At 43.3% G+C, this 13,292-nt stretch overlaps 1 protein-coding gene across 2 annotated transcripts in view; it reads left to right on the forward strand.

Moving 5' to 3' along the window:
- The window catches only part of RAPGEF5 (Rap guanine nucleotide exchange factor 5), a 206,058-nt gene that overhangs the window by 129,194 nt on the left and 63,572 nt on the right, over nucleotides 1-13,292 (forward strand). The window lies entirely within an intron of this gene.

Below are 13,292 nucleotides of genomic sequence, written 5' to 3' on the forward strand. Positions count from 1 at the left end.
TCTCCTTGCAAACTGTGAAGGGAGGTTTCTGAGGTGGTTACTGCAGAGACCAAAGGCGTGCCTCTCTAAAAACATCACGGAATGTACAAAACATGAAAAAACAAGAGTGTTTACTTAAGATGCTTTTTATCTCTGTGCTCCCATGCCATGTGATCTAGCAGTTGCTATAGTAACCCGGAATTTTTCCTTCCATCACTTACATAAGTACTGAGGCTGCCCTTTTTATTAATGCTTTACCCTGTGAAGTTACACATGTACACATGTGTGCACACAGACACACACAGGTAAACTCACATTTACATATACACAAAATAGGCTGAGAGTTATGGAGTTCCTTCTTGACTTGAAGCCTTTGCATTTTCTCAGCACATTGCTTTATACCATCTTTACATTTTATTTTTTTTTCAGCTTTATTAAGGTATGACTGACAAATCAAAATTGTATATATTTAAGATGCATGATGATATTTAATATACCTATACATTATAAAATGATTACCACAATCAAGCTAATTAACATATCCATACCTCACACAGTTACCATTAGAGAGACAGAAAGAGAGACTCTTAAGAGCTACTCTCTTAGCAAATTTCAATATTCAATACTTTTTAAATTTGAAGAATGCTCCTTTTAGATCTGCTCAGAGTTAAGAGCTAGCTTTTTCAAGAAGTTTCAGTTTATAAATAAGGCCTTTACTTAATGAGGGGCATTTCCTAACACAGCTGAGTTTCCAGTAAGAGGAATTTGAGAGGAAAAACCCAGGGCCGTAGGGACCAGTCAGGGCTAGCCATCAGGTGCTGCTCTAACAATCCAGACTATCCTCCTGGTATTCTGGAAAACTGCTACTGTGAATTATTCAAACCCCAGATGACAAATGTATCTGCTACAAGAATATAGAGACTTTGAGTCATAATTTAGCATGGGTTTTTATCCCATCTTTGGGCTGCTTGAGAAAGTGTCAATATTGATATTTTCCCTTTAGAATGACTTTGCATGTATGTTACACACACAGTGATTTGAGAATTCTTAGAAACTGAAATGTATTTTTCCGTAACATTTATATTGTTATTACTATAAAATCTAGAAAGAAAGATTCCAGATTTTTTTTAAACTTCAGGAAACATATAAATTGTATTTTCAGGGCCACCAAAATACACCAAGAATGAGAAGTGGGAAAGGCGCTATTCTCAGCCCTGAGTCTTCTCATTTTTTTTTGCAAATCCCAGTGTGACAGACCTGTCGCGAACATATCTTACAGACAGTCTGCATGGATGCCAGGGGATGACAGAATTTACACGTTCAAAGTATTGACAAAGTTTTCTCCAGTGACCCCAGTGATTGACAATTTTTTCCCTTCCACACACGAGGAAATACTTAAGGATCTGATTTAGAATTTGAAGGCATTGTCATTTCTCCTGAGTTCCCTTCAATAGGCCCCCATCAGGCATTGCACGCCCTCTGGTGCCACTTGACCTAGGCTTCTTGATTCCGGAGAAGTCAAGGGGTCAGCTGCGGATTTCCCGACTCAGCCCTTTGTGTACTTCCTTGGGCCCACTCATGTGTATGTAACCCATGAGCCTTAGCAGAATGCAATCACTGCTGCATTTGGAATGGAGGGAAGCAGAGGCCGTGGATTCAGTGGCTTCACCCCAGTGGCCACGGTTTGACCTCACGCCTTGTTTGTTGGTGCTGGCGTTTGTACTTGAGACTTGCTGATGCTAAAGGGTGCTGACTGGATGGCTCCCTTGCATATTATCAGGAACCCCACCCAAAGACTCGGGGCTCATTAGGCATTAACTAACTCTTGAAATTTTATTTCTTTTTTAAATGTAAGAGTCGGAGACTCATTTTCTCCCTTCTTTGAGACTTCAGCCTCTAGAAGGGTGTGATTTCTTGGTGAGTGAGACCTAATACAAAAGGAGAAGGTGAGTGTCGGAGAGCAGCAGTCTCACCACCACCACCACCACCACCCCCCCCCCCGCCCCTAAAAAACGATCCATCTCCAGTCACAGTTCTCTAGCAGAGGAGCTCTGAGCCTTCTTTCCTCCAGGCTCGGTGAGCTTTGTAATGAACTCCGCGGTGGCTTCTGGCTCTCAATGGTGCATACAGCTCCATAAAGGAGCAGTTTTCAGTGCAATGAAAAAATTTGATGACATTGTTTATGCTTTTCTTTCAATGTGGATGATGTTTAACAACATTTGCACATAAACAAAATTGTATCAAGGCCCTGATTCAAATCCAACTTTGTAACATTTTGGCGTTAATATACTTGGATGTCATACCATTGCAATAGTTTGTATGTTTTCCTGCATCCATTTATTGAGGGCTTTCTCTGTGTCCAGCATTCATAATTGGGTCACTAAGATAGGTATTATCCCATTTCACAGGCAAGAACACTGATGTTCAGAGAGCTAGGACAACACAGTTGATGTCACCCAGCTAGTAAGTAGCAAGTCCAGGATTTGGACCCAGACAGGGCTGTCTTCACTTTGGCGTGGCTATCAGTTTAATTTGATTCAGGTCATAAGGCCTTTAAGGGCTGTCATCATCTGAGTTTAATTTTTGTATTAAGAATTGGTTATTTCCCATGAAGTAGAAATGGACCACCCCTTTTGTATGGGATCTGGTAAAGGGAGTTCGGTAGGGTGGGTGGGTGAACTGATAAACTAATTATTATTTTTTAGTCATTGGTATTTGAAGGGTAGTTAGGGTAAGATTATGCTTGGATTTTTGCATACACATTTTTTTAGTACCTAAAAATATTCTGAGGAGTATAATAGCCTCATATTTTCAAATGACACTCGGGACTTTCAGGAGTGCATTCCTGCCCCCCCGCCCCGCCCCGCCCCAAACCCAGCTATTAAATGCTTGGTAGGTTTTACTCCAGACAAGGCAAACCCTTGCCCTCTCAGCACAGTTGGAGGCTTCCTGTGCAGCTGGGCTCTCCCTAGGTGAGAAGTGGTTCAAAACCTCCGAGTCAGAATCAAGCTCCATTTCTGCTGTGGGGGACCTGTGCCTATTAATCAGACTCTGCCTACATCTGACTCTGTAGTGTTGGTTCCTAACCACAGCTGGCCCAGATCTTGACCTTTGCCATGTAGAGTTCTCCTTTCTGCCCTAGCAGAGGGACTGTGTCCCTCTGTGACTGAACCTGTGCTTCCTTGCCTTTACCAACTTCTCTGTCCTTGATCTTAGTCATTCTGATATATATATATATATACAGTGTCTGTCTGCTCATCCACCATTCACCAGGCCATTCATTCATTCATTTCACAGGCACTGTTGTTCTGGATGGTGGGCTAGTACAGAGAACAAACCCCTGTTCTCACTTAGCTAATGTCAGAGCGGAACATGTCCTGCTGTTTCTCCACTCTCTTCTCTCCTCCATCCCCATCACCAAATCTGCATCAACCAAGAACTTTTATATTGGAATTGGAGTAGTTGCTGGAGGAGTTTAATACAATTTAAGCTTTTATGATAAAAAAAAAAAAAAAAAGCAATAATACCTGTGTGATTTAATAACAGTTTTCAAGGGTCACATGGGGAGTGTCGATTATGAAGCAACTTATAGGATGTGAACTGCAGTAAACTGATGTCGGTATTAGACAAGAGTGTCCAGACAATGATACGTGGAAGAATTAGATTGAGTCAGGTAGGGGAATGCTCACATACCCTACGTGAAAGCTATGGGAGTGTGAGTTGTTTTCCTGGCATCAAGAGGATGGACCCATGTTGAGAGGAGGCATCTAAATTCAGAAGTTGACACAGGCTTCTCTGGAAACTGAAAGGTCAGGTGTGTTGGATCATCCCCTCCTTCCTTCTAGCCTTGCTCTGCGCTGCGGGCAGTGAGTCCTGACCCCTGTGGGCTATATCACCCATGATCTCTTGGTCACTGGGAAATGTCACAGGAGATGAGCAAGTAGCAGACAGGTCAGGATGTTTCTTCCCACCCTGTCCCATTTCCTACTGCAGTCCTGGCCATGACCGCACAGCCCTGTGCCTGACGCTCCCCTCGCGAGCCTCTCATTCATGTCTGGGGCTCCCATGGGATCCAGTACTTATCCTTACCTCCTCTTGCCCCTTTTGCTGATTGGTGGCTATCTCACCATCTCTGGGGGCTTACTCCTCAAACCTACCTACATTTTTGTAAGTAGTCCCTTTATTAAACATGTTCAGAACCCTAGCTGAAGGTGCCTCTCTTTTTTGCCAGAATGATCTGTTAAGCTAATAAAGCATATTGAAATTATACTTCAGATGCAAAGATAGACTTCGTAGTTCAAGATTTTATAGTCTAGCCTCATTTCTTCTGCTCTTTTCTGCAATAGGTTTACTAGAGGAAGATGGCCTCAGGGTTACATTCCTAGGCTTGTCCTAATTGAAGGGTTCTTAGACAACTTGTTTTACAGGATAATCATTAGGGGCAATAAGATTTAATAAATGCGGTTCTTCTCCAACCACCAGACCTTCCTAACCCATCGTGTGTTCTGGTTTTCTATGGTATTTGGTTCATGTTCCATAACAACTTTGTGTTGGCTTTCACACCTACGGAAGTGAAACTTTACAACTGATAACTTTGGGGATGATGAATCCTATTAGTCCCATTTAGGCTTTAATTTGAGTTATTCATCTTAATGTGTGTGGGATTTTAAGAAAGAACCAATTGCCATTATTTAAATACTCTGGTTCTGCCACAGTCGCCTGTACAGAGATGTTTGCCAGGCCAGAGCTCTGCAGTCCGGTAAATCCGAGTCGCCACTCACCTTGACACACATCTGCTTACTTAATCTTTCTTGGGACACTCCCCTAATCAGCTCTTTCCTGCCAGCAATATTATTTGACCTTTTTCTTTTAAATCTGTTTACTTCTTTTTCCATGAGAAAAAAGAATCATGAGATACATTGTCAGCAAATGCTGTGAAGGCTGTTCTCAGACAAAATTGTTTTTGGCCCGAAGAGATTTCATTCTCAGATAAGTGCTTCAGCTCCACTGTGTGCGCGTTCACAGCGCAGCACAGATGCGGGTACTGGCGGTCTGCTTTGCTAAGCTGTGTGTGAATTTCCGTAGTACGAGATGAGAGGAGATATCTGACTGCTAACTCATGGGCATCTTTCCTATTGAGGAGAGCCAACAGTTTGAACTTCTGTGAGAAAAGCAGAGTCAAGGCAGCTGAACTTTGTAGAATCTTAGTGTTGGAAAAGCTGCCGAGGTCATGTTGTCCGGCCCCCATCACTGAAGAGCTATCTTCGCTTGTTCTATAATGCTGACAGGCTCTGCTCCAGGTGAGAGAGAGCTCATTGCTGCTCTGTGGTCAATACTCCTTAAATTAAGCCACAATCTCCCTCCTTTATCTAGCCATGCACTAATGGAAGGTCACCTTTGTAGACCATCATGAGTAACCCTATAGCTCCCTTCCCCACAAGACAGGGAGCTTCAGAGAACAGAAAGCTCAGGCATTCCAGCTCCCTGGACTGTACCTCACAGAGCATTTTCTCAGACCTCCTTGTAGTTCCTCGGTGCAGGGGCCCAAGTACCCCATCAGCAAACCCCGGTGCCCACAGGGTAATCACAGCCCAGTTATTTTTTTAGGTAAAAATTACATAGCATAAAAGTAACTATTTCCAAGTGTACAATTTAGTGTCTGCCCAGTGCGTGAGCCCATCAGGCCCAAGGCAGCTTATGGACTGGAAGCCCCACCAGCCTTAACCTGCCCACCTCTGGGTGCCCCAGTTATGTGGACACAGGTGCCCACAAATGCCGCAGATCCCTGCCACGTTTCATGCCGGTCCTGCGAGCCCTGCATTTTCCCTTGCTGGGTCTTAAGCTCTGCCCTGGTCTGAGCTGGCTTAGCTATGATCCTAATACCATATTCAGCCCTTGTCAGCCCTCTTCTTCTCTTGGAATTCAGTCCTTTAATAGCTTTTCTAAACCAGACTAGCCACCTAGAACTAAAATCTGGCCACCCTCAAAGTTCTGAGCCTCTCCATTGACTTAGCCAAACCTGTTGCCTGACCCACTGAACAGATTGGCCTGCTTTGGCTTTCAACACCAGGGTAAACCAAGTCACCTTTGATAGTTGTAGTCTCTAATATGTGTCAGTGACCATCTTTAGGAGACACCTGTGGTTCTGGTTAAGAGCTCTGTTGTTGAACTTTGTCCAGGTTCCGTATCACCTTTCCCAGGCCCGCGCCCTGTGATCTTTCTTGGCCAAGTTACTTTCCAAAATAGGGGTTTTAATAGTGCTTTTCTCAGAGGATTGTTGTAATCATTAGGTAAGATAACAGGTGCTCAGCTCTTAGCTTTGCCTGATATGTAGTAAACCCTCAAAAAGTATTTGTTGTTGTCATAGATTTATCTGTCTGGTCATAGCTTGATCACTCCCTTATTGTCTGTTCCTAGTGGGTCTTTTTTTTGCATGTGGCATTGCTATCTCCTTGGTTCTTGAGTTGTGGTTACTGCTACCACTATGAGTTTTATTATCTTTTAATGGTCCAGTAACTAATAATTTCATGACATTTTATATTTCACAAAATATGTATCAAGTATTCTCTTAGATATTGACCAAGTCCTGGGGCTGCCTCACGGTGATTTCCACATCAACCACCCTCAGGCCAAGACCCCAGATTAGTGCAGGGTATTTTGATCTGATAGGTAACCCCTTGCCTGTCTTTATCATTGTTCACCTTGATGAGCATGTCAACTCTTGTTTTGAGTTTACCCATATCTGTTTGAGTGCCTCATCTAAGTTGATGATCAGGGTTCAGAACAGGGCAGGCCAGTTTCATTTACCACTGGAGTACTTTGATGATCCTTAAGAAGAGCACCTCTTGGCAAAATGTCCCCTGTATCAACACCATCATAATTTACCACTTGCAATGTATTCTTTGGGATTTAAGATCTTAATCTCTCAGCCTTTACTCTAAAATGCACATTTATTCATTTATCCTTTTGTTCATTCAGTTAATGTTCTTTTGGTATCTGTGAAGTGTCAAGACCTGGCTATTTTTTGAGAGTTCAGAATTGAAGAAGATATGGTGCCTACCCAAAAGTGAGTTTATGCTTTAGAAAGGAGATGAAAAAGTGTATCAGCACCTGCTCCTTGGCAGGACTAGTGGCTGCTGGGGGGTCACAGAGAAGGGCCAACCAAATCAGACTGGAGGTGGGGGAGTGGCAGTCCCTAGAGGAGACAATTCTTGAAGTGAACTTCGTGGGATGAATAATAGTTAGACCTAGAAGATTATGATATGAAAAGAGTCACAACAAGCCGTTGGCTATGAATGCTGTCTTAATCTGTTAGGGCAGCTATAATAAGATACCACGGACTAGGTGGCTTATACTCGTATACAATAGGAATTTACTTCTCATAGTCCTACCTGTGAGATCAAGTCACTGGCAGATTCAGTGTCTGATGAGAGCCTACTTTCTGGTTCATAGATGGCCATCATTTCATCGTGTCCTCACACACAGAAGAAATGAGGCATCTTTCTGGGGGCCTCTTTTATAAGGGCACTAATCTCATTCATGAGGTCTTCACCCTCAGGACCTAATTACCTCCCAAAGACCTCACCCCCATCATCATATTGGGGATGATATTTCAATATATGAGATTTTGAATGGGAAACACAAACATGTAGTCAATAGCAAATGCCTTTCTATAAATAAACTGACATCTTGAATTACTGTGTTGACAAACTTGAGGAAGAACAGCATTATGACTTGTACTACTAGTTTGGCCTTGAATGCCATGGCATCAAGCTAGGTGACTCTTTGTGTTCTCCATCTGAAAGGGTCTCTGCTGCTGCCTGATTACAGAGCACTGGGCCACACGAGGAATGTCGAGGACCCTGGTGGGGCCAAATGGAGCAGGAAGGGGAGATTAGAGGACAAAAAAAAAAAGCACATATTGCCCAGTTTTTAGTTTAGACCATAATTAGACTTATTTGTGCTCACCCCCTTTTTTTTATGTGCCCTAGACTGAGAGTTAATACCATTTAGTAAGTGACTTCCTAGTGTCGTGTGAGTTACATGGCCTCTTACATGTGTGTTTTGTGGGAGTTTAGTTTAATAGAATTCTGACAGATGGAATAATTATAACACTCAAGTTCAAAACACAGTTATCTCATGTAATGAGCTTTATAATAGAAAAGTGACTAAGTGTCAAGGGTAAAGGATGCCTCTGAGTAAGAGTGACTTTTGAGACACGTGAGATAGAATTTTTTGTTTTAAAGGTAAGTCACTCACTCCCGTGCTTGCTCATTAATTTGCACGTTCGATAAACATTTATCACGTGCCAGGCCTCTCTGCGTTAGGATGAGAAATAGAGGTCACAGTCCTTGCCCTCAAGATGTCGTCCTTCAGTGGGAGCGGATAATTAGAGGTCGATGTGATGGGTGTCATGACAGGGTCTTTGGGCATCTCATCTGGATAGAGGGAGTTAGTGGCAGGAGACTTGTCAAGGAAGATGAGGTGATAAATATGAATTGCATCATGTGTGGAATGGTTTGTAACTTCTGGGGTTCATAGATTCAGTGATACTTAGAACTCTGGACTCTGCCTAGAAAAATGTGCTTACACATAAAAATTGTATATACTTTCAGAGGGTTCTCTGAGTCCCTAAAGCCCCTCCATGAACCCCCTAGTTAAGCGCTCTTGTAAGAGTTTACGCCCAGAGATCTGCAGGGACATGAAGCCTTCGAGAACACCAGTGCCTGCTTTAAGTGAGGGCTTGGGAGAGGAATTTTCCATTATGTCTGCTAATGGAAAATCAAGCAAGTAGTTGTAGCAATTCCAGCAGGCCTGAGAAATCCCTTTGTGATCACTTTTTCTTGCTAGTGTTGGTGGTAAGTAAAAATATAAATACAGTCAGAAACATGGTTCAGGGCAGTACAAGTTAAGACCTGCTAAACTGGGAACATCAATTTTTCACCTTACTTTAAAAAATATTTTTTTTTATTATTCCATAGGTATTTTCATCTTAATATAAGTCTATGTTTTATAGGAATAAATGAAAGAAAAAGTTTGATTCCAAAGCACAAAAGCTGATCACGATCATGGAAGTTAATCTACAGTAAGTCAAAAGTACTGGTTCTAGTACTCATTCAGACGTCACAGACAGGATAGCAGTGTAGCCATAAAAAGAGTTACTCACCCAAAGAGTGGGGCAAAGATGAGGTGCAGGAAAACTTGGAAGCCCTCTGTTTTCATACTCCTGGTGGGCTCTCGTCAGATCACCTGGGATTCTTTTCCTCTTATCAGCCATCCTCCCACTCTCTCAGCTGAGGACTCCTATCTATTTTTAGAGTTTCTTGTTCTCCCCACTATCCCTTTAAAAGAGCAGGGAAAAGAACCGGTTTTTGCAGATCTGGTGGCTAAAGGGTGTTTTGGGGCAAGGGGAGATTTCTCATGGCCATATTCCCACCAGGGCTGAGCATCACAGGCAAAGGCAGTATGGTGCTTCAGCAGTATGGTGCCTTCTGGGAATATACCCCATCTCCCACCCACCTCTCCTTCCATATCATTGATGTACCTACAAAAGTTCTCCTTCACTCCTAAGGTCTGTGCCCCTAGCTCAGGTCATCTTTACTCTCCTCCCATGGTGCTCTCCCACTTTCCTTAGTAGCTTTATTACCTGTCACCTGTCTCCCAGTCTTCTGGGCCCCATTCCCTGGAATCACTTTCCGGAACATTCATGCATATGACTCTCATCACCCTGACCAGGGAATGTTTTTTATCCTTGAATCCAGTGACCCTCATTTCTACACTACTCCATACCTAGGGCAGGGCAGCATCTAATACCTCTCGCTGATGTCCTCTAGCCAGAGACCACCAGGAACACAGCTGTACTTGAACAAGTTGGGTTTATAGCTTGGTGCAGTGATGGAGAGCTCCCACCTTGGGGAACTGCAGGCAGCTCAGTGTCGGACGGTGACAGAAGAAAGGACTTGGGTTTGTGTTAGGTGATTTGGGGGAGGGCTTGAAGAGGAGGGCTTGGCTCTGGATTAGGAGTTGTCAGTAAGTGGGGTAACTATGACTACATTATCTTAGGTCTCATCTACAGAGAAGGCAGAGTAGGGCAAAGCTGAAGCTGTCAGTGGGAAAGAAGCAGCAGTCGCCCCATTACCTGGGCTTTTTGGTATTTTCTGGGTTGGCCAGTGTTCGTGCTTTGTCGGTGTTCAGATACAATTACCGGGCATTGGTGTTTTTGTTTTGTTCCCTCTTGGTCACACAGTGGCCTTATCTAATGCTGATTTTCCATGAAACCATTGATGTTCTGCAGAAGCCCCAGGCTCAGCTTCGAGTGTGAGGTGGGCTCCCAGATTCCAGGGGCTGCTTTCTCTCTCAGTCTTCACCACTTCCAAGTGCCCTACTTCAGATATGTATTTGCCTCCTTGACCAAAGCCCCCACCTGCTTCCTCCTCCACCACCTGATTTCTCCCTTAGCTCCGGTGGGGACCGTCACTGGCCCCTCCATGTTTCCCAGTTTATCAGTTCCTTCCTTGGCTCACTCTGTCCCCTAACCAGACATCATGTGGTGATGAGCGTTCTCCAGGTACACCGATGGCTGCCCAGAGTCCCTCACCTGGTCACCTCCTATTGTTTCCTTTGCCTGTCCCTTCTCCTGGGTGGGCCCCATTGCTCACCATTCCCCTTCTAAGGTCAGAGCACTTCGGCAGAAGGGCATAAAACCACAAGCACATGCTTTCCACCCTCAGCAGTCCACCAAGTGCCTGGCAGTCCTTCTTTTCATAACTCGTTTATCGCCTCTTGTGCCCCTTGAACCCATTTTTCCAATAATCCCATTGGGCCACCAACCTCACCATGAAGTTCCATTAGATGGTCTCAGTTCCCACTCTCCTAAGAAGATAAAAACCATCTCCTAGGATCTACCTCAGCTTCCTTACTATCTCTACTTAAATTTTTTCTAAATCTTCACCCGTCCTCTTTCTCGTGATCCTCTCTGAAAGGATGAAATCTCAGCCCCTTTGTAGCCACAGCCCTCCAGTGTGTTCTGATCCTGTCACATCCTCCCAATGCCCTGCTCACCTCCCTGCCCCCCCCCCCCCCCCCCCCCAGCCAGCAGCCTCTTCAGCCTGATTCCTTCCTTTCATGGCGACATTCCTGGGGCGTGGTCTCCCTGTCTGTTCGCTTCCTCCCCATTCACCCACACCTTAACACTACCCTTCCCACCACTGACCTCGAGTGGCCTTCTCACTTTGTCTCAGACTTACCATCCTTGTGAACTTGACAGCATCAGACAAATATTTCCTTTGAATCTCCTGAGACAGTGCTCCCCTCTCCCCCAGGCCCTCCTGACTCGTCTTTATTTTACTTTTTCATGATCTCTGTTCATAGGTTTCCTCCATGACCCTGATTCCCTACCTCTTCCCCTGACCTCCTGCGTTCTTTCTTTCTTTATCCTCATCTTCATAGTTCCCTTTCTGTCCTCTTCCCTCTTAACAATCTCATCCACACCTCAAGCTTGAATAATTCACAAGTTTGTCTCTGTCCTTGACCTTTGTCCAGGGGCCTAGTTCTTTATTTCTAACTGCCTGCTAAACATCAACAGCATGATTATTGTATTCTCAGTCCTAAAACACCCGCTCTCTGAAACTAGATTCAGCACTCTCACCAAAACCAGTTTCTCTGTATAGTTTTGTCCCCTTTAGTGCCATCCCATTCTCTGTCACCATCAAATCCCATGAGTGGCAGCTTTGCACTGTCTCTGGCATTTGGCCTCCCCTTGGCCTGCTCACCATTTAAACTCATGTTGTTAGGAAGCCTATTAACTTGTCATTTAAGGGCAGTGTTCTTGTCTTACTCTGCATGCCACTTGGTGACCAGAACAGTGCCTTACCAAAGGAGAGCCTCACTGTTTGTTAAATAAGTGATTATAAATTAAGTGTTTTAATGCTTTACTTGCATTTCATGAGATATTTGTCATTGAATGTAATCTTTGTCATTACTTCTCTACTTTTATTCTTAACCAAGCAAGCACTAGAATTAAGTTCCATGCCCAGAAGTACCCCAACCAGGATACTTCTGCTCTTTTTCAGGAAGAGCAAGTAGGAAAGGACGCAGGTGTCAGGAGGCATTAATTTAACCTTTCTTCTTTAGAGCCAGACATAATATAGAGGGTTATTATGTTTTCACGGCAATTTTAGATAACTTACACCTCCCTTTATACATTGATTTTCCTGCCTTTTTCTCTTCTTTATTTTGAACAGGTTTTCAAAATGGAAACTACAACTATGTCATTAGATGCTACTGATAGTACATCAGTATGATTCAATTCGTCCCCTGCCCAGCAGAGTGTGGCTGCTCTGTGCACAGCCCTGTAATATATATTAGTTACACAGACATTAGCGAAGCCCTTCCCATCCATATGTGTATGCATGGCCTGAGGAAGTTAATAATGTCATATATCACATGCATGTAGAATGGAAAATGTACTTCAGAATGACAGTGGGCTCATATAAAATGAATATTGGCTTACAAGAAGAGGAACTCCAGGGAAAGATGTTTGTCCCTTCAAATCTACTGGTCACTGATCATTCGCTTCTGTATGTCTCAGTATCCCAGACCCACATTCTATGCTTTTTTTTTTTTTTTCCTGCTCAATATATGCCCCTCTCTCTAGCCACCTAATTTCACATGGATAACAAAAGAACCCCTTTGGAGAAATGAAAGATAGCAATTACACATTGATATTCACATTACAGAGTCACACTGCTGTCCTTGGGGAGTTTAACAATGACTATCCAACATTAATTGCCACAGTAACTGCATGTCTGACCTTGCTGAAATGTAATGCATCTGCTTTATATAGTAAAATTATTTGCTACTAAAAGAGTTCAAAAGAATCATCATAAAATTATACTTCTGTTTAGAATGATGACTATTTTTGTTTTTAAGAAGACCCTAGGGGACTCAAATGACTGGGTCGCTATCTTAGGAGTCAGGACCCTGGGAGTTGAAATTCTAATTTTATCACTGATTTGGTTGGCAATTGTAATGAGATGAGTGTCTTTTTTTTTTTTTTTTTTTTTTTTTTTTTAATAATGAAGGGTGAATAAAATACAATGACATCCCTGGTAAATCTGTGGAACTGACTAATAATAAGGCAGAACAGACCTAGTACCTTTTCTCATTTGGGGGAATATATTCTTTATGTTTGAAGTTAATTATAAGGTGTGATATTCTGCGAGTTGTGGAATCCTACCAGGAACCCCAGCACATGTTTCCCTTTTTAAAGAAGTAACATCAATTTTAAGATGAAGCCTGCTTACTATCAGCTT

Source organism: Furipterus horrens, unplaced genomic scaffold (genome assembly GCF_987537825.1).
Source record: "Furipterus horrens unplaced genomic scaffold, mFurHor1.1.pri manual_scaffold_9, whole genome shotgun sequence".
In the NCBI taxonomy this organism is placed as follows: domain Eukaryota; kingdom Metazoa; phylum Chordata; class Mammalia; order Chiroptera; family Furipteridae; genus Furipterus; species Furipterus horrens.